Source organism: Puma concolor, chromosome A2 (genome assembly GCF_028749965.1).
Source record: "Puma concolor isolate L17-30 chromosome A2, mPumCon1.1.hap2, whole genome shotgun sequence".
Lineage (NCBI taxonomy): Eukaryota > Metazoa > Chordata > Mammalia > Carnivora > Felidae > Puma > Puma concolor.
In genome coordinates, this window is record NC_141668.1 from 69,143,315 (window position 1) to 69,168,998 (window position 25,684).

General features: G+C 41.2%; 1 protein-coding gene and 1 long non-coding RNA gene across 2 annotated transcripts in view; one reads left to right on the plus strand and one right to left on the minus strand.

The window, feature by feature from the left end:
• COL28A1 (collagen type XXVIII alpha 1 chain) overlaps nucleotides 1–712 on the plus strand; it is a 177,858-nt gene extending 177,146 nt beyond the window's left edge. Inside the window, exon 36 of the mRNA XM_086695633.1 lies at nucleotides 1–712. The gene's annotated coding sequence lies outside the window, so the exon portion shown is untranslated.
• Nucleotides 447–25,474, minus strand: LOC147583252 (uncharacterized). Its single transcript, XR_015246838.1, has 2 exons — nucleotides 25,070–25,474; nucleotides 447–1,771 (listed from the first exon to the last, which is right to left on the minus strand). It is a non-coding gene; the product is annotated as an uncharacterized LOC147583252 (long non-coding RNA).
• Nucleotides 25,475–25,684: the final 210 nt, after the last annotated feature.

Below are 25,684 nucleotides of genomic sequence, written 5' to 3' on the forward strand. Positions count from 1 at the left end.
GCCTGTGACCCTCATTCAAGTTTGGAGATACAAAAAAGGGCAGTCCAGGAAGAGGAAGCTGGAAGAATAGCCATCTTAACAAAAACAATTTTGTGTGGTTTAATTATATTTTTATTATGTAATATTTGAGACCACAAAAGAATACATACGATATACTTGTAAGTTACCAAACACTATAACAAGATGAACATCAGTGAACGTATCATACAGACAATGAACCAGACATAATCAATTCTGTTGAAGCTTCCTGTGTTCCCTTCTGCAATCCCAGCTCCTTGTTCCCTGCCAGGGATAACTCATCTTGAATTTTGTGTTTACCACTTCACTTTTCTATCAGGTTTTTATAGGTAATTTTACATGTAAAATCATTTTTTTTTTTGTAGCTCTGCACAATACATAGTCTTGCTTATTTTAGAGCTTTATAAAAATGGGGTCATGTTCTAGTCTTCTGCAACTTGCTGTTTTCATTCAATATTATCATTAATCTATATGTTTTACCATATCTAAATGTATTCCTAAGTAACTTATTATTTAGGTTTTTTGAGCTTTGGAACATTTGTTTCATAATATGTAATTCTTTGCAACTTGGTGTGTCAATATATTATAATTCATAGATGTCCATTTACGTTCAAAGTTGCATCATATCTGTGGACATATATCACAAAATATGTTTAACCATTGCTTTGTCTATGATTAAACTGTTTCCATTTAATTTTTCCCCCTGTTCCATCAGTGTTGCTACAAATGCTCTTATGTAGTTTTGGGTGTATGGGTACCAGTGTTTTTCTAGGGTATATACTGGGTATAATGATGGAGTTGTTGGGTTCCAGGACATATAAATATTCAAAAATAGTATATTATACCAATTTTTCCCCCAAAGTGTTTTGAACCAATTCATTATAAATTCCCACCAGTTGTGTATAAAAGTTTCCACTGTTTGATAATCTTGTCAACACTTAGTATTGTCAGACTTCTCTGTTTTGCTAAAAGTGGGTGTAAAATGATATCTTGTTTTAATTTGACTTTCTCTGGTGGCATCTAACCTTGTTTGTTTACCATCTGGGCTGAGGCTTCTGTGAAATGTCTGTTGATATTTGGAGAAGATTTTTCTATTGGATTGTTTGTCTTTTCCTTCCTTATTTAATTCCTGGAGTTCCTTATAGATTCTGATATTGAATTCTTTGTTTATTATTTGTGTCCTCATATCTTTCTAAAAGCATTCATTATCATTTCACATAAATTAATATCTTAGAAAAAATTCTTCATTTAAACAAATTCATTTAAAGTCACATCAGACTCTGAGCACTGGGAAATTTTAAACCCAGCTTTAATCAGGCTCTTAGAATTGCTAACAATCCTTAGAGTCTTCTAGTCCTATGTCTCCTCTGTTGCTTATATCCTTCAGACAAATACTCTAAGTGACTGGGTCGTCATGGGGTGAACATTTCTGGTAGGACAATTATCTCCTTCTGAGGCAGCCCATTCTTTAGATAACATTGACTCTCACGGATGCAACTTGACCTGGATGTCTCCTTTCATTCCAACAGCTCCTGCTCTGACCTTGTGGAGCCTTTCAGATGGTTGTGTTCTTGTTTTAAAAGAGTTGATATGTGCTCCTTCATTCTGGGTGCTTTGGTGGCTTCCCCTATTTCCATGGCTCTTTTGTCATTTTGACAAGCTGAGCATGTCTTCGAGCTTGGGACAATGTTCTTGGTGACTGGTGTATGAGCAAAGGGTGAACTAGCACATCCTCATTCTAAATATGATGTTGCTATAAAATATAAAAAAATCTAAGATGGCTTCCATGTCAATAGAAAACATGGGAAAATTTCCTTCTGTCTTGGAAGCAAAAAGAAATAGGAATTATGCAGCAGGAATTCTAAGTAGTAAGTAGGACTATGGATTGTAAAGACAGCAGAATTAAAGACTTCTTTTCCTATTTCTCTCTGAAATTGACCAGAGGGTTCAATTTTATTTTTACCATCCTTCAAATTTGCCCTTAAACTCCATACTCATGATTTCTTGACATTATTTTTAAGAATTGATGGAATTTTCCAGTTATTCTCTCCTTAGCATATTAGTTGGTGCCATCTTAAATTTATCATTTCAGAGTTTTCCCTCTCCGACATTTTAAGGAAGGATGCTATGGTTTTGCCAGTATCTGCAACTTGGGGTTTTTCTCAAAGTGATTCTATTATGAATAACTCACTGCTTGGGCTTGTTTTCAGCTGTTTAAAACATTGAAACATTCTCCTCCTTAAAATGCTTTAGGGTTTCTCCATCTTCGAGACACAGAGAGTAAACCTTCCAGTGTAGTATTTGAGGGCCTTCAGGACATTTCTGCTAGTTACATTACTAGTTTACTTCCCTCTGGGTTCTTACACGTGTTCTTCAATTCAGCTATAGTCAAACATTTGCTACTTTATGAGCGTGCCATTTATTTCCCTTTGGAGTATTCCCTTCCTCACTGCCTCCCTGATGGCCTCCCTCTCTCCCTTCTTCACTTACCATTACGGAATGCACTTCGTATCAGTAGATAAAGAGCTACCCTAGGTTTAAGTGCTTCACAGCTGCTTGTTTTATTTAATCAATTCATCTTTGCTGGGCCTTTAAATGTTCCCAATCTTTTGCTATGACGACCAAAATTTCATTGAATATTCTTGTATACCTTTGTCTTTGTGTAAGTATATTCATAAGGCAAAATAGGACATATAGAATCTATCGAATATATTCATAGGGCAAAATTATATGGAAAACTGTAAAGACACAGAGAATGTACTTCTTAAAATCACTTTAAGTTTTTTCTTTTAATTCCAGTATAGTTAACATACAGTGTTATATTAGTTTCAGGTGTGCAGTGTAGTGATTCAACAGAGAATGTACTTTCAATAGGCGTGTCAAAGTGCCCTCCTTATATTTAAATTTTTTTTTTTCAACGTTTATTTATTTTTGGGACAGAGAGAGACAGAGCATGAATGGGGGAGGGGCAGAGAGAGAGGGAGACACAGAATCGGAAACAGGCTCCAGGCTCTGAGCCATCAGCCCAGAGCCCGACGCGGGGCTCGAACTCACGGACCGCGAGATCGTGACCTGGCTGAAGTCGGACGCTTAACCGACTGCGCCACCCAGGCGCCCCAAAGTGCCCTCCTTAAAGACTGTGCCAATTTACATCCCTCCAGCATAGGAGTGTGCCTGTTTTTTCACCTTCTCACCATCATGCAGTGTTATTATTTTATTTTTTCTCATTTGATGGTTAAAAATGGAATCTCACTTTTATTTTTTTCAGTTTTTTTTCAAAGGATGTTTTTATTATTTTATTTTATTTATTTATTTTAACTTGTTTTATTTCTTATTTTTTAAAATTTACATCCAAATTTGTTAGCATATAGTGAAACAATGATTTCAGGAGTATATTCCTTAGTGCCCCTTACCCATTTAGCCCATCCCCCCTCCCACACCCCCTCCCGTAACCCTCAGTTTCTTCTCCATATTTGAGTCTCTTCTGTTTTGTCCCCCTCCCTGTTTTTATATTGTTTTTGTTTCCCTTCCCTTATGTTCATCTGTTTTGTGTCTTAAAGTTCTCATATGAGTGAAGTCATATGATTTTTGTCTTTCTCTGACTGACTAATTTCACTTAGCATAATACCCTCCAGTTCCATCCACATAGTTGCAAATGGCAAGATTTCATTCTTTTTGATTGCCGAGTAATACTCCATTGTATATATATACCACATCTTCTTTATCCATTCATCCATCGATGGACATTTGGGCTCTTTCCATACTTTGGCTATTGTTGATAGTGCTGCTATAAACATGAGGGTGCATGTGTCCCTTCAAAACAGCACACCTGTATCCCGTGGATAAATGCCTAATAGTGCAATTGCTGGGCCGTACGGTAGTTCTATTTTTAGTTTTTTGAGGAACCTCCATACTGTTTTCCAGAGTGGCTGCACCAGCTTGCATTCCCATCACTTCTGTTTTAATCTGTATTTCTCTTTCTTTTGGAGGGAAGTGTTGCTCTAACTACAGCTCTGCATGTCCTCAGGAGTATGTATGGAGAACAACAGCAAAGGAAAGCAAAAGTCTACATCATTTTCTATAGTGGAGTTGAGTGCCAGAGCTGAGCTGTCTGGCAAGCATGGCTAGACCATGTAGCATCATTTGGTCCTAGTTAATCCTATGCAGGTTCTAACCAAATGCCACCTAGCACATTTTTTAGTGCCTTGGGGAAGTAAGCAGAGAAAGACATTCATTCATTCATTCATTCATTCATTCATTCAACAGTTACTTACTGCCTACATGCACCAGGAAACATCTCTGCATTTATGAAGCTTATTTTCCAGTGGAGGAGAGAGAAGAGTCACATAAATGTCAAATTGAGATTAATCTGTAAAATACTGTGATGTGTTTGGTACCATGAAAGAGGTAAAGAGGTCCATTGTGCTAGAACACATAGTAAATACAGCAAGAGAGAGTAAGCCTCCAATGCTATAGAAGATTGTAATTGTTCATAATTATTCATTCTTTCTCTGTCTTTGCCATGCTCCCTGTGGGTAGGGTGTACTTTCCCACACACTTGACTTTGGGCTTAGCTACTGACTTGCTTTGGCCTATGGAATGTGCCCAGATGTGAGGGATGCCAGGACTGTACTACGTGCTTTGGCCTGTGCCTCTTGCTCTGGACCTTCACCAAGAAAATAGCATGCCTTCACCTTTATTTCTGGAAAAAGAAGATGTAGAGAGCTGAAATGAGCCCAGGCAAGCCCAGTTGGACCAGGCATAGCTAGCTGAGCCCAGCTGAGCTAGAGACGGCTACAGTCCTCATGTCATGTAAACAAGAAATAGATGTTTGTGGTCATCTACTACTTAGATTTTGGATTGTTTGTTACCACTGTAAAAGTTGACAAATACAAATCCCTCCTCCCAGGCTTGCCTTGGGTGTATGGACAGCTGTAGCTGCTGGCCCAGCTGACATGAGTAAGTCTGTAGGAGATGGCTGGGTCTCTTCCCTTGTAGGAAAAGGCTCTGACATGCCTACTGTTGCAGCTTCTTGAAAGAAGAAAGAGAGAGAGAGACAGAGAGGGAGGGAGGGAGGGAGGGAGGGAGGGAGGGAGGGAGAGGGAGAATTTTGCTTCCAACTAAGATGAAGTAACAGGGACCAGATTTACCCTCATTCCTGAAACAACCAAAACCAGACAAAATATAGGAAATGATAGCTTGCAGAACACTGTAAATCAGTCAAGGAAAAGCAATCATTCTGGATAAGCAGGAAAGAAAATGGAGTAAGCCCTGCAATTGCCCCACTTTACTGATTTGAGAGCATTTCCAAGCCACAGTGCAAAGAGGGAGAATGAAGGCAGAAACTGACAGACTCCCCAGGGGCTGAGTGAATGAACTGAGAGTCCAGGAAGACCAAGGGGACTAGAATTCTGAGGAGGAAGACAGAATGCTGAAAAAGAGACAAGTTCACAGAGTGGGAACTTGGGAGATCTGTGGAGGGTTCCCCTTAAGTATTCAGCTAAGAACTGATGCATGAACGCATATGAGGAAACTACCCAAAGCTGGAAACTGAACCGCCTGGAGGACGTGAGGCAGCACGTGCCTGGTACTAACAGTGGGCCAGAAAACAGTGCCCGTCACACCAGCCAGACTGGAAAACCTCAAGATTCCCAGAATAGTAGGCAGAGTCCATATTCTGGGCCATAAAATAAGTGCCATTAAATTTAAAAGAACTCAGATCATACAAAGTATGTTCTCTTATCGCAATGAAATTAAATAATAAACCAACAACAAAAGTGTATTTTGAGAAATCTCAGAATATTTCCAAACTCTATAAAACCCGTCTATATCCAAGGGCCAAAAAAGAAACCAAAAAGTAATTACAAAGTATTTCAAATTGAATGAAAATAAATATACAATGTATCAAAATGTGTGGGCTGCTACTAAAGCGGTCCTTACGGTGAAATTTATAGCACTAAATGACTACCAGAAAAGGAGAAAAGAATCTCAAATCAATGACTTAAACATCCATCCTAAGAAACTAGTAAGGAAGAGCAAATTAAACCTAAAATAAGTAGAAGAAAGGAAATAGTAAAGACAAGAATGGAAACTAATGAAATAGAGAGCAGAAAATAAGTGAGTATAAAGTTATCAAATTGTTTAATTTAAATAGATGCAGTTCATTGCATGTCAATTATATCTCAATAAAGTTGCTAAATATTTTTAAAGTGTCTTGTCTGAAGAGAGAGAGAGAGAGAGTACATGAGTGAAAGTGCCTGGAGTGGAGAGAGCACATGAGTACAGCCTGAGTGAGAGACAGAACTCTCCAGAGACTAGAAATTCCTATGTGTTTGGCATTTTAATGTACATTGTCCCTGTCTAGAAGTAAATGTAGCTACTTTGGTGATGTGTGATCAAACAAGTTAATATCCTTTATTCTTAAGGAGAGAAACTAGGGGGTTCAGAGGGGGATATGCAGAGGTTCCTTTTATACTACTTGACCCATAAATGAGCTGGCTTATTTCCTGTGACAACTCCAAGTCCTTCTGAACCCCAGCTTTACTCCTGTTGCCCCCGTCTCTGTTAATGGCGTTGCCATGTTGCCAATCTTGCCCATTTATTTTCAATTCCTTACCTTCCTTTCATATTTCATAAACCATTGAGTCCTCCCAATCAGACCTCAGAAATTTCTCTCAAATCTACCCCCTTTCTCTACATGCTAGCTTCTATCATCTTCAAGTGCTCTCTTTACTTGTTTTAGTTGTCATGTCAATTAGCACTTCATAGAATCATCAGAAGTATTCTAAGATATAAATCAGATTATTTTCAAAGCACTACTTCCCATTACCTTCATGATGAGGTCCAACCTTCTCAGCAGGGTTTAAAATCCCCTTAACAATGCAGCTTCATGCTGCTCCATCAATCCCTCCCTACCTTATGCTCTAAGCATTCTGCTTAATAATCCCATATGTACAAGTAAGGTTTGTTTTTGGTATTTTTGCCTTTGTGTCTTCACACTTTCTGTTTCCTCTATCTCTTCTCTGCATGGCAGATTCCTACAGATTCTGTAAGACTTAGTTTTAATATTATATCTCTGATGAAGCCTTCCTCAGCTCAGAAAAAAATGGTACCCTTTTGTTTGACCCCCAAATAATATTGCCTAGTGGCATCTACTAATGGCACAAGTGAAATAACTAACTGTAACCTGGGACTGCAGACTTGGATTTCTACAGTGGTTTGGGCTAGGCTGTCACAGAAATGCTAGCATAAAAAGGGAGTAACAGGAAGAAAGAGGGACTAAGTAGGTCAGAGTTTGTAGTACTACCTTTCTTGGAACCTCTTAGAGACAAAGACTATTTGTAGAAATATAGCAATAAAAAATAAAGATTAGCCATTCTCTTAGAATTAGAAGCATGATCTATGTTCTGGGCATTTAGATGCTTGTACTTATTAATCCCACCCACCTGACAAAGAAATAATTTACTTACTGAGAGAGGGACATGTATCGTTCCAATGGAGACTATAAACAGGCATTTAAAAAATATATTTATTTATTTTGAGAGAAAGAGAGAGAGAGTCAGAGAGAAAGGGAGATAGAGAATCCAAGCAGGCTCTGCACGGTCAGCACAGGGCCCAACGTGGGGCTTGAACTCACGAACTGTGAGATCGTGACCTGAGCTGAAACCAGGAGTTGGACACTTAACCAACCAAGCCACCCAGGTGTCCCTAAACGGGCATTTTTATTTTTTTATTTTTATTTTTTTTGAGAATCCTTTAGTTTTTTTTATTTATTTTATTTTTTAATTTTTTTCAATATATGAAGTTTATTGTCAAATTGGTTTCCATACAACACCCAGTGCTCATCCCAAAAGGTGCCCTCAATACCCATCACCCACCCTTCCCTCCCTCCCACCCCCCATCGACCCTCAGTTTGTTCTCAGTTTTTAAGAGTCTCTTATGCTTTGGCTCTCTCCCACTCGAACCTCCTTTTTTTTTCCTTCCCCTCCCCCATGGGTTTCTAAACAGGCATTTTTAAATGGGGCTCATGCAGCAGGGACAAGAAGGAGAGTGGTCACTACCTTCCACTGGCCAGTGTAGCCAAATGCTAATTGAAAGCCCATGTACATTTTTGTTTGTTGGTGTGACTAGTACAATTCATTTTAATGAGTATCCATCACTGTGGGAAAAGCCACATGGAATAAGAAGTAGAAGTCGGGAGACAAGTTTCTTAATTCAACTCTGTTAAAAATTTTTTCAACTGGGGCCCCTGGGTGGCTCAGTCGGTTGGGCAGCCGACTTTGGCTCAGGTCATGATCTCTCAGTCTGTGAGTTCAAGCCCCGCGTCAGGTTCTGTGCTGACAGCTCAGAGCCTGGAGCCTGTTTCGGATTCTGTGTCTCCCTCTCTCTGACCCTCCCCCGTTCATGCTCTGTCTCTGTCTCAAAAATAAATAAACGTTAAAAAAATTAAAAAAAAAATTTTTTTCAACTGATTTATCTGGTTTGTTTCATAAAGAAAAACTATTTTAAGACAATGAAGTTTTGAAACTCAACTCTATAGTAATATTTATATTTCCAATAGCAAAGGCTCTGGCGAATGATTTGTAAGTAGAGTTTCGGCACAAAGAAGTGGAAAGTTTTTCTGTGATATATTTGTTATCTGCACTTTCCTAGAACTGTTAGTTCCAAATTAATGAATATCTCTCTTAAACCTGCTTTCCAGTACAAATCCTACCCTTCCACTGGTCATTCTGTTTTACATAAAGCTTAAATGAGTTTCCAAAATGAAGGAGTTTTCCATTATTTTATTTTGAGAAAAGCTTCCCAAATTAATTACTACAGGATATTGAATGATATACTTTGGTTTTCTGAGCCATAAAATATAAAATAGTCATGAATGCATTAAAAGCCTTGAGTAGGTTTCCAGTATTTTCTGTATGCTTTCTTTAGTTTCCACTTCTACAATGGGAAATCTGTGGGTTTTTTGGGGGGTTTTTTGGTCAATTCAAACAACATTGTATAGCCTTTAACAGGGAGGGCTTATTCTCTAGATTCTCATCATTTTAGAAAGAATCTATATCTTCCTAGAAGAGTTCTTTAGTAAATATATATTCTTTTTTAAAAAAATCAAAAAAATAGTTTTGAACCTATTTAAAACTAGAGAATTTTGTTCCTGGTGATAGGGCGACTTTAGTTAGACCAATCCTCTTTCTGGGAACAATGAAATTGTTGAAAAGAGTAGAAGAAATTTCTTTAAAGCATCAGACTGCTAATGAGATATTGAGCAATAACAAGGCTAAAATCTAAGTGGAAACAGGATATTAGAGATGTTAGTAGAACATTGGATGTGGTTTTGCCACACAACACTTATTTCATACATTCTGAAAGAAAACATATAGGTGATAGAAACCATCTACAAGATTAAAAATATACCTAATTTCAATAGGCCAAGAAAAACTTAATTTTTTTGTATTTTCTTATTTAATATGTGCCATTTCTTAACCACCTATAATGTAGTTAAATTTGATGAACAAAACAGTGTGGTGATTGTCATGTGGTCATTAAATAATGTACATCTTCAATTTTTTAATAGAAGTAAAATTATAGGGGCATCTGGGTGACTCAGTTGGTTAAGGACCCAACTTCAGCTCAGGTCATGATCTCACGGTTTGTGAGTCTGAGCCCCATATTAGGCTGTGTGTTGACAGCTCAGAGGCTGGAGCCTACTTCCGATTCTGTGTCTCCCTCTCTCTCTGCCCCTCCCTTGCTCAAGTGCTCTCTCTCTCTGTCCCAAAAATAAACATTAAAAATTAAAAAAAATAAAATTATAAAAGAAGTAATAGTTGTACAAAATAAAATGAATGCATGGCATCTCTAGGAAGGATTATACAGTGGAAAGAGTAGAGGCCCAGGACACACTTCCCAAGTAACAGCAATGTTAGAGGGTTGGAAATTAAAGAGAAGCCTGCTGAGGATCCCCAGAGGGAGAGGCTCGAGAGTCACAACTGAGGTGTCTAAGCAGAAAAGCCAAAGAAGGAGAGTTACTGGTGATAAATGCCATTAGGAAGTTTGGTAAGATTTACATCAAGTGTCCACTACATTTAATGACAGGATGGTCATGGAGATCTTGGCAAGAACACCCTTCGAAGAGTGAATGTTTGGGCTGAAGCAAGACTGAGGTACCTAAACGAGAGAATGGGAAGGAAGTAAAAACAGGAAATGTAGTGTAGTCTTTCAAGTAATTAGGTGGGAATTCAGAGGAAAAAGCCTAGATAGTAGTTGGAAGGGGATAGAGGCTATATCAGTTATTGCTCTGTAACAAACAACCCTACAACTGAGTATCTTAAAACAAGGATTTATTACAACTTTTATGTCTTTGGGTAAGTTGAGTGGTTTTTCTGATCTGGGCCTGCCTAGACCCACTCATGCATCTGGGGTCGGTTGAGGGCTAGCTGATCTAGAATGGTCTTAATTATAGTTTAGAAAGTTGGTTTTCTGTTGGCTGGGATGGGGGAGGTACCTGGACCATGTTTCATCATCCAGCATGCTAGCTTACATGGTGATGGGAGGGTTCTAAGTTAGAGCACAAACCTACAAGATCTCTTGGGGCCTAGTCATGAATTGGCATTCCATTCTGCCACATCTCACTATCCAAAGTGAGTCACAAAGTCAGCCAAGATTCAAGATATGGGGAAAGAGATTTAACTCTTAATAGGAGGAGCTGCAAAATCCCATTGCAAAACCCACTGGTAGGGGTAAAGAATTGAAGCCATTTTTTGGCAATCTATCACATGGGATGAAGGCTTGTTTTTATATTTGTTTTGTTTTTAATGGAACAGACTTAATTATATTTAAATGATGTTGGGAAAGCTATATAGAGGGAGAAGTCAAATATATGAAGGGAAGAGATAATTCCAAGAAGGAAGTTTCTGAGTTACATGGGGAGCATATGATCTACAGCACAAGTGGAAGGATTAGCCAGAGATACCAGTTCCATTGCAACATGAAGGAAAGAGGAAAAGATGGGTGCCAACAGAGAAATGTATTGATTTGGTGGTAGAAGGTTGAGTGAATTTTGTCTAATGGATCCTTTCAAATGAGAAGAAGGCAAAATAATTTGTCGGGAGTGAGAGGAGAGGTGGAAAGCCTGCATGTCTATGGATCTAAAAGGGAAACTAGAGAAATAGTAGGTCTGGTTGAGATCAAGACCATGGCTTTGAAGTTTCAGCAATTAGCATGGTGTTGTGATTTTCTCCAACCACATTAAGGTGCCTAGGTGCAGGCTGGTATGAGACAGACTATTAAATTCATCCAGTGTTGAGATTTTGTTAGGCCAATGAACTGGAAAGACAATGGAGTAAGGATGTAGTAAGAGAGTGGTAGATGGCTCATGAAATACAAATCAGACTGAGAGAGAAGAAAAAATGGAAGGTAGCTGTATTAGTGAGCTAGGGCTGCCATAACAATACTATTACCTGGGAACCTTAAATGAAGAAATTTATTTTCTCACAGCATTGGAGGCTAGAAGTCTGGGATCAAGGTGTCAGCAGACTTGGTTTCTTCTGAGGCCTCTCTCTTTGGCTTGCACATGGTCACCTCCTCACTGTGTCCTCAGATGGTCTTTCCTCTGTGCAGACACATGTCTGTGTCCCAATCTCCTCTTCTGAGAAGGACACCAGTCATATGGGATATGACACAACCATATCCCATATGGGCTGTGACCTCATTTTACCTCATTCTACCTCTTTGAAAGCCCTATCTCCAAATACGGCCACATTGAGGTGCTGGGGTAGGACTTCAACATACGAATTTGGGAGAGACAAAATTCACCTGGAAACTGTGGTGACAGTTGGTAAGTGAAGAGATTCAAAGACTGTTGGCTTTGCTGAAGTCAAAGACTTCATGGGAATGGATGAGAACGAATTGGAAGAACACGGTTTTATGGTTAATGAGTAGCATGCCTGAATTTTATAACTTCAGGTTATGACAAAGTGTAAGACAAAGCAAGGAGAGTGGGTAGCTGAAGAAGAAAGAGTGGTCATGAACTCAAGAGGCCAGGATTCTGAAGGGATTTTCCACATTAAAAGAGACGTCACTTAGGTCAACTTGGGATGGAGGGTACTGATAACAGGAGGATGGGTTATTGGGACTTGAAGACTGTGAGAGAATTAGTCCTCAAAGCCCTTTGGTAGATGTGGTGACAGGCTATTCTTCCACAGGGCCTCAGGAGAGATCAGATACTAAGTAAATGGGGAGACTCTGGTCCCTCCGGACCTTCAGACTGGCTTAAGCATGAGGACTCAGGGGAGACACTCTGAGTGTCTCAAGATTCTTAGATGGGAGACTCTCTGGAGCTTGGAGGTACTCCAGGAATGAGAGGTCTGTGAGATGTTTGTGATGCCCAGGGAAGGGATGGATGGTAGAGCAGGAACATGCTTTGCTCCTTGAGCCGAATTTAGATTATAATACTATTCCTCACTTTATACCTTTCCCGTCAGCACACAGCAATAAAAAGCAACAAGTAAAAACTGAAATATTGGAAAAATAAATGCTACTCTCCATGTTGCTAAAGCACATATTTTGAATCCTATTCTATAGATTTGCCTTTCTGGTGCCTTATTACTATGGTTACCATGTTTTCCAAACAAAAACTGGAGACCCTTAGGCTGGCAATAGGCAGAAATTCAGATTCATAGTAAAAATAATAGCATATATGAAGTGAATGAATATTATGTTCCAGATTGTTCTCTAAACCTGTTTATTTAATCATCATAACAATCTGCTTTTTCAAATTGACTTTTAGATACTCTATTTTTTAAATTTTTATTTATTTGAGAGAGAGAGAGAGAGAGTGCTTACAAGTGGGGAGGGGCAGGGAGAGAGGGAGAGAGAGAATCCTAAGCAGGCTCCAAGGTGTCAGTGCAGAGCCCAACACAGGGCTTGATCTCATGAATCCTGAGATCATGACCTGACTGAGAGTGGTAGTTGCTTAACTGACTGAGCCACCCAGGTGCCCCTATATTTTGGATTTGAGCAAGTGGTATGTTTTGCAAAAATGTTTTTCTTCTATACTGTGGGTCACCTGTTCTCTCTCTTAATAGCGCTTTCCACATTTTTTAATCTTATAGTCTTATGTATTATCTTTTTTTCCTTCTGTTTGTAATACTTTTCCTGTTCTGTTTAGGAAATCTTTGCTTATTTTAAGGTAATAAAGATGTTCTCCCATTACTCTAAAAATTTTAATCCACTTGAAATTGACTTTGAGATATAGTGTGAAGTAGAGACCCAGACTTTTTGTTTTCATATTTCTACCCACTTAACTGAGTCCCATTTAATGAAGTGATTCTTTTCCCCACTGTACTGCACTACCCCTTTGTTATCAGGTGAGCAGACATGTGTGATGTGTTTCTAGATTTTTTACTTTGTTCTGTTGCTTTATTTGGTATTGTGAGTAAAACCTAATTTTACAGATGAGGAAATGTATGCATAGGAAGGTGAAGTAACCTTAGGCCCTAGGTCATATTACTCAGTAAGTCCACCCTGTCAATCATATAATACGTGTATTAAACATCCCTGAATTAGTGCTTCAAAGAATACTCCCCCATACTAGTAACTGGTATTAGGAATTAATGGAAGGTTCAAGTCTGAGAAGTGGGTTTGAAAAACCATTCCAACATTCATTACAATTGAGCTCTCAGAAATGTTTCTATATCTGTAAAGTGAGACCGTGATGCCTATCTAGCAAGTTTGGACAAAACACAAATGAGATCCTGTATATATTATAACCTAGCACGTAGTGCTGAACGATGATATTTGTTTCTTAGTCCCTTGACAATAATGCCTAAGCCTGAAGAAATTTATAGATGAGTTTTCTGGCATTATATGTTCTGGGCAATTTCTGGATGTTTAGTTGGTTATTGTTTCTTTGCTTTGGAGGTTGTCTCTAGTTTGGGCCTCACTAGGAAAACTAAATAGGTGGGTGCCAATACTTCATGGCAAAGATAAACAGAGAAGGAAGGACACAGCTGAGAAAAAATAACCAGGAGTGTGGATGAACATCACCATGGCTAGTCATGTCTCTATTTTCATTTCACTTTGCAAGTACTAAGTTATCTTGAGATTATGGATGAAAAATACAGAGAAAGGTAGCAACTTGCCCAAGGCATTATTGTTAGATCAACCTAGGACTAGAATGCATGGTTTGTCCTTCAGCTCAGATTCTCATATAGCCTAAGTTGCTATGAGGAACCATGATCCCTGAAGCAATTTTTTTAATGTTGATTTATTTATTTTGAGAGAGAGAGAGGGAGATAGAATCCCAGGCAGGCTCTGCGCTGTCAGCGTGAAGCCCAACGCAGAGCTTGATCCCAGGATGCTGAGATCATGACCTGAGCTGAAATCAAGAGTCAGACACTTAAGCAAATGAGCCACTCAGACGCCCCACTGAAGCAGTTCTTTAAAGGCAATTTATACCTCCGACAAAAACAGGTCCTCTTACAAAATATTTGTTCTTCCCTTTCCTGCCTCTCACCTTCTTACCTCTTCTCATTCAACTGCTTCCCATCTCAGTATTTCCCACTTCTTTGTCTTCTTCCCATGGTTTCGACCTACCTGATGTGATAACCCTGTGGCATTTCCCTCCAGCCTGATGAAATGCTGCCTCTTGCAACAGCATCAAAAGCACTTAGGAAAAATTGATTGCAGACCTCTGAGAAGTATTTATACAGCAACCTTTAATCCTACTGGCCGTGTCTGCAGAAGTATCTCAATTAAAGAGATTGTTCACAATGCTTAAGATATTTGCAGAATAAGAATATTCGAAATTTACCTTAAAACTGCATGTGGTGGCGTCCAGCCTGCCCCAGTAGAAGGGGTGGGGGCATAAGAGCCCACAGTTCTGTCTGGTGCCCAGACTCACCCCTGCTGTGAACAGGTGCAGCCAGGCTGCCACAGACAAATGCTAGCAGACATCTGCATCATCCCACTAAGTCTTCTTGCTCTGATTCAATGCTCCTGAAGCATCTCCCTAATTAGGATTCCCAGGAGATGTGCCCATGGGGAGAAAATGGAACTGATCATGCATTTATTTGCCTAATATAGAATAGGAGGGACTGACATTTCTTAATTTCAGTAATTTTTTAAAGACTCGAGGTAATGCAATTCCTCTGAAAAGCTGGGAGAACAAAACAGAGGAATAGAAGCACAAAGGATTTGCCCTGGAATCACATTTCAAACCGATGGTTAATGGGCAGAAGTCATCTAAATAGAATAATAAACATTTAATTGCAGAATGTATAAAGAATATATGAAGACCATATGAAAAAGCCAGAGCATAAGCCTTATACTAACCATTTTCGCCCCTACTTGTAAAGTCTGAGACTGTTTTGCAGCTTTATTAAATGGTATATGCCTCAGGCTCTTCTATTTAATAATTCCATTTTCCCTGGAATTCTCATTCTGAACCATTTTAGGATCTAATAGTACACTGGAATTTTAAGCATGTGACGAGAATGACTGAGAAATTTGGGTTCTGTTCGCTTCCCCCAATGCTTAGAAAGCAATTACAGACATGTCTGGCACCATCTAATACCCAGAACCCCCCACACTTTGAGCAGGATGCAGGATTTCTTAACCTTTGTGTGCTGGCCCCAGACAACTAACGGGGCTTGTGTCTCAGAGCAAAGAAAAATATGAAAACAGAGATGGAAGTCCTGATAGCTTTCTTCACTCTTTTGAAGGGATCTAGAATACAGGACTAGAAAACCAAAGGTGCTGTCTGTGGTCTAGAACTGGAGATCTCTGAAAATTTCTGGTCTCTGTCCATGAGCCCATCTGCCCCTTTAGCCTCTCTGCCTTTCCCTCCCACTGATGTCAATGAGGTAGAGGGAGGCCTGCCAGACAGAACCCATCAGGTGCTTGTAATTCCAGGATTACATTAGTATGTTTGCTAGCATGCTAGTTTCTAGAATCCACTTCCCGTTGGCAGTGGCTTCTCAGCAGTGGCTGCAGGATAAAGCCTCACTTAAATTCTGGGCTTATTTAACACTCTGCTGGCTCTGAGCTTCCAGTGCGAGAGTTGCATGATCAACTCCCAGTGGCACTGTGGGGAAGGAAATTTTGCCTTGGTCTCGGTGACATACTCCCACACATCGTCTCCTCCAGCACCAGACATGGCTCCATGTCTACGCATGTAGCTCTCCAGGCCATTTAAAAATGTGGAGCTTAATTATAGTCACAAAAAGACAAATACTATTTTATTCCACTTAGCGGTCGAAACCATAAAGACAGAAAGTATAATGGGGTTGGGGGAGGGGAGACTGGGGAGTTGTTTATTGGTACAGAGTTTCAGATTTACAAGACGAAAAGAGTTCCGGGCATGGATGTGAAATACCACTGACTGTACACTTAGAAAAGGTTAAGATGCAAATTTTATGTTATGTGTTTTTTAACACAATGGAAAAAAAAAAAACCTGGGGCTTCATAAGCATGAAGTTGGGAATGAGAAGACAAGTTGCAAGCAGAAGCGAAGAGAAACTGCCACGGAGGTAATGTCATCTCCTTAGACAACAAGTTTTACTGGGAGAATAAATTTATTTAGCTGAGTGTGTGTAGGGAGCAGAGAATGAACGATGCGTTTCGACCCCTGTTTGGGGCACATGCCCTCACATTCAGCTGCAGAGGACATCAAATCTCTAACCATTATGCAGGGAGGAAGCAAGTTCCCGGTGCCACATAGAGAAACCTAGTAAGACTTGTATATACAGGCACTGTCAACGTGCAAATTTTACTTATTAAACACCTATTTCCTCTGTTGGCCCTGTGCAACTCAGAACAGCAAGCACATAGTTTGCACACTCTTTGCAATAGTTTGCACACTCTTCCCTTCTCAGACTACAGCGCGAGAAGGTTGGAAACCATGCTTTTTCTTCTGTGCATCCCGAGCACCCATGTGTAAAAATTACGGAGGCTATAAACACAATTTGAAGTAGGATTTGGTGAGAGGAAGCAATGAAAGACCTGGAAAAAAATTTTCCCTTCTAAAATTAAAAAAAAAAAAATCATCAATGTAAGAACTATTTGTTATTTGTGGACAATTTTAAATAATGAAAGAAATTAGTGAACTTTCCAAAGGTAACAGCAAAGGGCCCAAATCCTTTTGTCTGCTTTAATAGGTGTGATGGTTAATTTATGTGTCAGCGTAGCTTGGCTTTGCTGTCCAGGTACTGGGTCAGACACCAACCTAAATGTTGTTGTGAAAGTATTGTTTTATTTATTTTATTTTAAAAGTTTATTTTTGAGAGAGAGAGAGAACGTGAGCGGAAGCAAGCAACGAGGTGGGGGTTGGGGGGCAGAGAGATAGGAGACAGAGAATCCCAAGCAGGCTCAGCCCTGTCAGCACAGAGCCCGATGTGGGGCTCAAACTCACAAACCATAAGATCATGACCAGAGCCGAAGTCAGGAGTAGGACACTTAACCAAAGATTCCTCTGAAACTATTGTTTTAGATGTGATTAATATTTAATGAATTAAATCAGTAGACTTTGAGGAAAGCAGATTCTTTTCCATTATAATGTTGGTGGGCCTCATCCAATTAGTTGAAGACCTTAAAAAGAAAAGACTGAGGTCCCCTAAGGAAGAAGGAATTTGCCTCCAGACTTGAGCTACAACTCTTCTCCGAGTCACCTGGCCTGCCATGCAGGTTTTGGGTTTACTAGCCCCCACAATCAGTGAGCCAATCCCTGAAAATAAGTCTATGTATACACATCCTATTGGTTCTGTTTTTCTGAAGGACCCTAATACAGTATGAACAGTGACCTTTTGCAAACATGATTGGGAACTGACGACGGATGTGTTGGTGTGACTCTTGAGATGTTGAGACTGTAAGAACAAGCGTTAAGGGGAAATGTGGGAGGCACCTGGACGTTTAATCTCCTTCATGGAGTACACATGAAACTACATCCAATATGATCATGCCGGATCTGATTTTCAGCCAACGACCCTCTCTTAGGGAGAAGGTCAAATGTGCACCACACTTAGTTAACTGACTGATTAGCTAGAAAGGCAAAAGTGGCATTTAATCAGAGGGGCATGTCCAAACAAGTAGCAATGTCCTTTTTTCCCCTGACAGCCTAGATTCAGCGAATAATTAAATTTTTATTGAATGCTGACTATATTTAGAGTACTGAATTAGGTGTTGTTGGGATTGAAAAAGAAGAAAAGACATCATATTCCCACTGAGCCTGCATACCAAAGGAGTGAGTTTAAGCCCATATGTAGACAGTAAGTCAATTACAATAATATTCCATAAAACTATCATTGTTAGGGAATGTCAGGTGCTATCCTAAGAACTTTTCATATAATGTAAACTTTTTCATCCAATACCAAATTTTCTTCCAACTTAAAAAAATTGGAGGTTTTTGTTAAGTGTGTATAATGCTTGTCATTAAGGAAATTCAAAAAGGTTTCTGTATCAGTGAAACATTTTGTTTATAACTCTAAGACTGACTTAATTGAGTCACTTGAGAAACTTGAACTCAGGGAGTTCTAAAGGAACCAGGCCTAGACTTTTCTTCTTAAGACTTACATCCTAACTTACATAAAGTTCATGTTTCTTATCATCAATCTTTTTTTTTTTAATTTTTTTTTCAACATTTATTTATTTTTTGGGACAGAGAGAGACAGAGCATGAACGGGTGAGGGGCAGAGAGAGAAGGAGACACAGAATCGGAAACAGGCTCCAGGCTCTGAGCCATCAGCCCAGAGCCCGACGCAGGGCTCGAACTCACGACCGCGAGATCGTGACCTGGCTAAAGTCGGACGCTTAACCGACTGCGCCACCCAGGCGCCCCAATCTTTTTTTTTTTTTTTTAAGGAGGCTCCACACCCAGCATGGAGCCCAATGTGGGGCCTGAACTCAGGACCCTGAGATCAAGACCTGAGGTGAGATCAAGAGTCAGGTGCCCCTTATCATAAATCTTAATAGATGTTTATCATGTAGCAGCTATTACTTGAGGACACAGCCTTCAGTTTACAAATGCCAGAACTCAGTTCCTGGAGGTGAAATGATTTGCTCTCAGTCACTTATCTAATTACTTCAGCTAGTTATACAGTAAAGTTACTACTCAAAGCAAATTCTTCTAACTCCAAGAAATGTGTTCTATTGGTTGGACTGCTCTAGGTTGTTGCTCAGGGTGTCTAGAAGTGGCCTATGTGACCTGCCAGGAGTCCTTGGCACACAGCCCATTCCCAAAGGCTGGTCCAGCCTCAGGGTGCTGTCCAATGTGTGGTTTTATAAGGCCTCAGAGCCTGATACTGAAGAAACTGTGATTTCCGGCCTCTCTGGCCTCTCTTTCTTACATTACACATGTCCAGAAGGGTGGATCAGCTACAAGACAGACCCATGGGTTTAGTTGACTCTGGGCAGCCCAATTACCGTAACAGAAACTCAACTTTTATTCTGCACCAGGTACATAGAAAATACACTAGAAATAGTGTCACTTAAGTGTCACTTTAAGTGTCACTTAAAGTTGAGCTGTTGGAGGAGCTCTCTACCAAGTATCTTCAAAGTTTAAATCCACAATCAAACTTTTACCTGTTTTCCCCACAACTTCAGTTGAGATCCACAGAGGCCCTTCCCAGTCCTCTGTGCTCCAGAAGCGGACTATAACTTAAGAGGGGTCTGGAGCAAGTTTTGTTAGGATTTATACCCATTTCCATGCATGATGCTATAAATACTGTTTAGCAATTGCCGCTGTTATTTGTAAAACACCAATTCCTCTTTACATCAGGACTAAATCTCATCTGTAATTTTCACAACACAATCTCTCCTAATTCAGCAGTAACTCCAGACCCCTTAGGAATTTGCCTAATGGTCCAATGTTAGAGAGGGAAAATGATATATCTCAGAAGGGAACCCAGAGGCCTTTGTAGGCATTAACATATTTGGTGAGGGCAGGCAAAGGTGACCCCATAAGTATTTCACATTTCCCACCAGGCTATAAAATGAGGGGCCCAAAACCTGCTTTATGGGGACATGGGCTGAAATCACTGACCCAGCCCCTGGGTCTTAGCCTTCCACCAGGGCAGCCCCTTGTACAGAGGTCTGCACTGCCTTTTGTCCTCACATGATGGAATCCTGGTTTCCTTGCCCGCAGCCCAGTTTCCTTTCCATACTATCTCAGTGCACCATGCTGACACTCAGTTACCTCAGTGACCCAAACGAGAAGGGAATGCAAAGACTCCCAACACACTAAAGCATTAGTTCAACAACATCACACACAGGCAAAACACTGACACGTATTTTACCCACTTTCTCATGGCAAAGGACATCTGTGTTTCTTTGATGGATCTGGATTCTTAAAAATTTCATTTTATTTATTTCACATGCCTTTCTAGTCCTAATTCCCTCATGTCCCCTCTAATCATAAGAGTGTGAACCCAAGTATTCCTCAATCCTTCTGAGGAAAACAAAAAAACAAACAAAACCCAAAAACCAAAACCAAACCAAAGACTACATCCTTGGAATCTCTGATTCCTCTTATATCCCATATGAAAGAACTAGCCTCTCTGAGTCTTAATTTCCCTTCTGTCCCCATCTAGCATGTGGCGACTTGGTTCCTAGCCTTGTAAAGAGCAACAGAGTCATGCTTGCTTCTGCTTGATGTTTCTTTTTTTTTTTTTGAGTTATTTTTCGTATTTATTTTGAGAGAGAAAATACGCACACACACACACACACGTGCACACATACATGCATGCATGAGAGTGGGAGTGGGGCAGAAAGAGGGAGAGAGAGAATCCCAAGCAGGTTCCATGCTGCCAGGGCAGAGCCAGACAAGGGACTTGATTTCATGAACCAGGCTTGATATCATGACCTGAGCCAAAATCAAGAGTCAGATACCTGGGGCGCCTGGGTGGCGCAGTCGGTTAAGCATCCGACTTCAGCCAGGTCACGATCTCGCGGTCCGTGAGTTCGAGCCCCGCGTCGGGCTCTGGGCTGATGGCTCAGAGCCTGGAGCCTGTTTCCGATTCTGTGTCTCCCTCTTTCTCTGCCCCTCCCCCATTCATGCTCTGTCTCTCTCTGTCCCAAAAAATAAATAAAAAAACGTTGAAAAAAAAAATTAAAAAAAAAAAAAAAAAGAGTCAGATACTTAACTGACTGAGCCACCCAGGCACCGTTTGATGTTTCTTTTTAATCATGGGACTTAGACTCTTTCAGATATAGCAGAGGGGCTGGCTGGTGTAGTTTAGATGATGGTCTCCAGGGAGGGCAGATATTCATGAAGCCCATTGTGTGCTCGGATCCCAGCACTTCTGAGACGTGGATATCCAGAAAGCCAGAGGGAGAACAGCAACCTCACCATTCAAGATACAGAAGTTGTGCTGGTGATGCAGATGTGGTACCATCTGCTCATCTATTTCAATAGCTGTTTGAGTAATGCTTTGTGTTGGAGTTGATTGTATAAGGCAATTAGTGGTACTTGAAAAATGATTGTGAAGATACGAGTCTGCTTTCACAAGCCACGGGTCCTCACGCATTCTTTTTTACATGTGTGAAATGAAGGTCACAGCTTAGATCTAATTTTCATGCCTGCCTTGGGAATTCTAGAATATCAGAGGCAGCTGTGAGTCCAGTTTGCAAGCGGACATACTCAGACTTCTGTGAGAAAAGGCAAAAGCAACTTCCAATCTGATTCCTGGGGTTAGAGTCACTCACGGGCGCAGAGGATACATGCAGGCAGCTCCCAGGGCTTTCTCATGGAGAACTGGGGCTCAGGGAAGCAGCAGGGGCCACCTGTCATTTCTGTAACGGTGGAGATGTGAAAGGACAAACCAGGTCAGAGGTCATCAGGAAAAGTTGAGTGTCAAAAGCTGGAAAGACCATTCACAAATGGTCCTTATTAAGGATAACAGGTCCACAGAGTCTAGGATTAGTTAGAATTATACTAGATCAGACTGAGAACAGGATGGGAATAAGTGAGGAGAACATGATACCTGCTGAGGTAACTGCAGAGTGTTGGTTGTTAGCAAGAAAGTAGAAGGCGGCTTGGTTGGAGCCACTCAAAGAACCAGATGCAGGGCTACCGGACTACCCAACAGCAGAACCCTGAAAGGTATGTGCTATGTGGCAGCTGGTAATGACCTTCAAATGCCCTCTGGCCTGATTCTTGGACATTCCTGCCAAGTGAAATTTCTCTAATCCTGAGGCAAAATTTCCAGCATTCTATGTCCACGAATAGTTTCTGCAGCAGCTGGACAGCAAGTGGCAGCGACACGAGGAGGGAAAATATGAGTGTACAGATGGCTGCAGATGTTGCTAGGTGATTAGTAAACAATGATAAAAATGTGGCCATGTACCCCCAGCCCAAGAGACACAATGGCTCCTAAGAAAAACCAAACAGCACTGACAGGAAGTGGGGACCCAGTTCTGGGTGGGGATGAAAACAGTGCACACCTGCCTGAGCACGCAAGCTCTCAGCTGTTGCAGCCACGTGAAGGCTGGGAGGAACTTCTCAGACTCCCACAATCCTTTGACACTCTTCCCCCAACCCCCAGCTCCAAGGCACAATATAGTTGACTCTTGAACAGTGTGGGGGTTGGGGTACTGACTCCCCACACAGGCAAAAATCCATGTATGACTTTTGGTTCCCCCAAAACTTAACTACTAATAGCTTACTGCTGACCAGAAGCCTTACTGATAACATAAACAGTCGATTAACACATATTTTATATGTTACATGTATTATATACTCTATCTCTTACAATGAAGTAAGCTGGAGAAAAGAAAGTATTAAGAAAATGATAAGGGGGCGCCTGGGTGGTGCAGTCGGTTAAGCGTCCGACTTCAGCCAGGTCACGATCTCGCGGTCCGTGGGTTCGAGCCCCGCGTCGGGCTCTGGGCTGATGGCTCAGAGCCTGGAGCCTGTTTCCGATTCTGTGTCTCCCTTTCTCTCTGCCCCTCCCCCGTTCATGCTCTGTCTCTCTCTGTCCCAAAAATAAATAAACGTTGAAAAAAAAAATTTTTTAAAAAGAAAATGATAAGGAAGAGAAAATACATTTATAGTACTGTACTGTGTTTAGCAAAGAAATCTGCATGTAAGTGGACTGGTACAGTTCAAACCCGTGTCGCCCAGGGTGCATGCTCCCATGGCCACCCCTGTTCTCACAAGTTACACAACAGGGCTCAGCAGAGTCTGACTCCTGCATGCCTACCTGAGTCTTCTACACCTCTTTCTGGTCACTTCCTCTGTACTCCAGCCACACTAGCACCCCTTCTGTCCCTCCACAAACAAGATTCTTTCCCATCTCAGAACCTCTGTTCCTGTTGTTCCCCTGAGGGGAAGGTCCTCCCTCCAAATCCTCATGTGGCTGGTTTTGTCTCCATCTCCCAGGTCTGGCTCAGTGGTCTCCCCTGACCTCTATTATCACCCTCCCCCACTGACTCATTGTTACCTCCTCACAATGTTTGTTTACTTTCTTTTCTTTTCCTCTTTTTTCTTTTTTTTTTTTTTTTTTGAGAGGGTGTGGAGCGGGGGAGGGAGAGAGAGAGAATCTCAACCAAACTCCCACACTCAGCACGGAGCCTGATGCAGGGTTTGATCCCACGATGACCCTGGGATCATGACTTGAGCTGAAATCAACAGCCCTAAACTCAAACAGCTGAGCCACTCAGATGGCCCTGTTTACTTTCTCTGATCTCTTGTGAGGGCACGTGCCTTGCAAGTCTCGCTCACTGTATCACCAGAATGTAACACAGTGTCTTGTGCATGATAGGTGCTCAGATAAATCTATATAAGTGAATCGATGAATGGGAGAATTCTCAGGAGGTGGGGGATAGGATGGGAGGGGCTGGACCAGCAGGTGGATTCTCTGTTCAAGGAATTCTGAACCATCACTTCATTCTTCATCCCCTGTGGCCATTCCTCTCCCCCACCCCGCCCCCCCAACCATTGACTTGACACCCTTGTTCCTATTATCTTGAGATGGTTGAGGTACCAGAAGAGGTCATGGCAGTCACACACAGCCTTTGAGCATACATGGAGCAAGCTCCAAGGTGCTGTGACATAAAGGGATTGGCAAGTGCTCTCTGACCCAAAATATCTATTCCATCTGCTTGCCACATTGTCTTTTTCTTTTTTTAAATTGAGATCTAATTGACATCACGTTGTCTGAAATCCTTCCATTAGCATCACAGTCACGCTTTTTACTTTGGCTAAGACTTTCAACTAAGACATTGCCTCCCGAGTCCTCCTTTTTCCAAATGTGAAAAAGGGAAACACAACAAGTTGTCACCAGCTCCTTACAATGACCTGCACGGAGCACTGGTTGGAGCTGCCCCATCCCGGGAGCCGCCTGATCCTGCCTGGGACTAAAGCAGAGCCAGGTGGAGCACCTGATAAAAAAAGTCCCAAGAGACCTCCACCTCCACCCTAAAGACAAGCCCAATATAATATGCTACAAAATCATCTTTCACAAACAAAACATTTGAAGCAACTGGTGAATGGAGTCCAACCGAAGCCCAACACAGCCCAGCGCCAGTTCAGCTACAGATCAGATTGCCGGGCCCCCCTTGCGACACCCCCTCGCAGGTGGTGGGCCAGCTGTAAGAGTTTAGCTTCATCTAACTTCTCCAGGAGGTCTCCTCCACAAGGGTAAGAATGACAGGACTGGGCCAGATGACAGCCCTTAACCTGCCCAACCTGCCTCACAAGGTCATTATGAAGATGGAATATGATAAAGACTGTAATCTGTCCTGAATTACACAAACATAAGCATTGACAGTGACTTAAGCAGTTTTGCCCGGGGCTTTTCTTTCCTCTGTCTCTCAAATTACTTTGAAGAGTTTCCAAGAAACAAACAAACAACTCAGCCCAGATGGACACAACTCTTGGAACCAGCACAATGTAGGCTGGCACTTCAGGTATAACTGTCAGTGTTTGTTCACCAACTTTGAAAATCACTCTTTTTAAGAGGTAACACTTTACCCCTCCTGTTCTTGGGCTTCTCACTTTTCCTTCGCCCCACCCCCACTCCTCACTCTCTTTCTCTGTGTAGCTTCCAAAGTCGGCCCCACTGACCTGAAGAAGCATCAGTCTTGAGCAGGAAGTCAGCTCTCATCCAGGTCGACCTACAGGAACCTGCCTACTTCCTGGGGCACTGGGGTTCTGCCAGCGCCTGTAGGAGGCTTTACTGCAGTCCTCCACAAGCCTGTGCTAACGCAAACCAGCCAGCCTTTTCACGCAGGTGTTTTCACTTTGTAATACACACTAGCCCTTTAAATGCATCACGCCTAGTTTTCATTTATGCCTGAAGGTTTTTGCTCTTGATTTTCTTGCTTTATTGGGTTTGGTTTTCAAGCCAGTAAAATACATGAAGCTTTCTATTTTAGTAGCTAAAGCTCTGGAAGTGTTTGTTTTATTTTATTTTTTGTAGCCCATGGGTTCTTTTCCACAGCCTTGATCTAATTCAAGATCTAATCCATCTAGTCCCAGAGATGGACTGCACTCATACTTACTTTAGGCAGCATAACCAGAGCAGCTTACTAATAATAACTAGGAAAGAGTTCATTCTGAAGAAAAAAACATAAAGTCATAAACGAAGGGCAGGGACTGGCTCTTCTAACACACCCATTTTACAGATGAGGAAAGTGAGGTTTGAAGATCACTCAAGTGATTTGACCAAAGGCACACCAC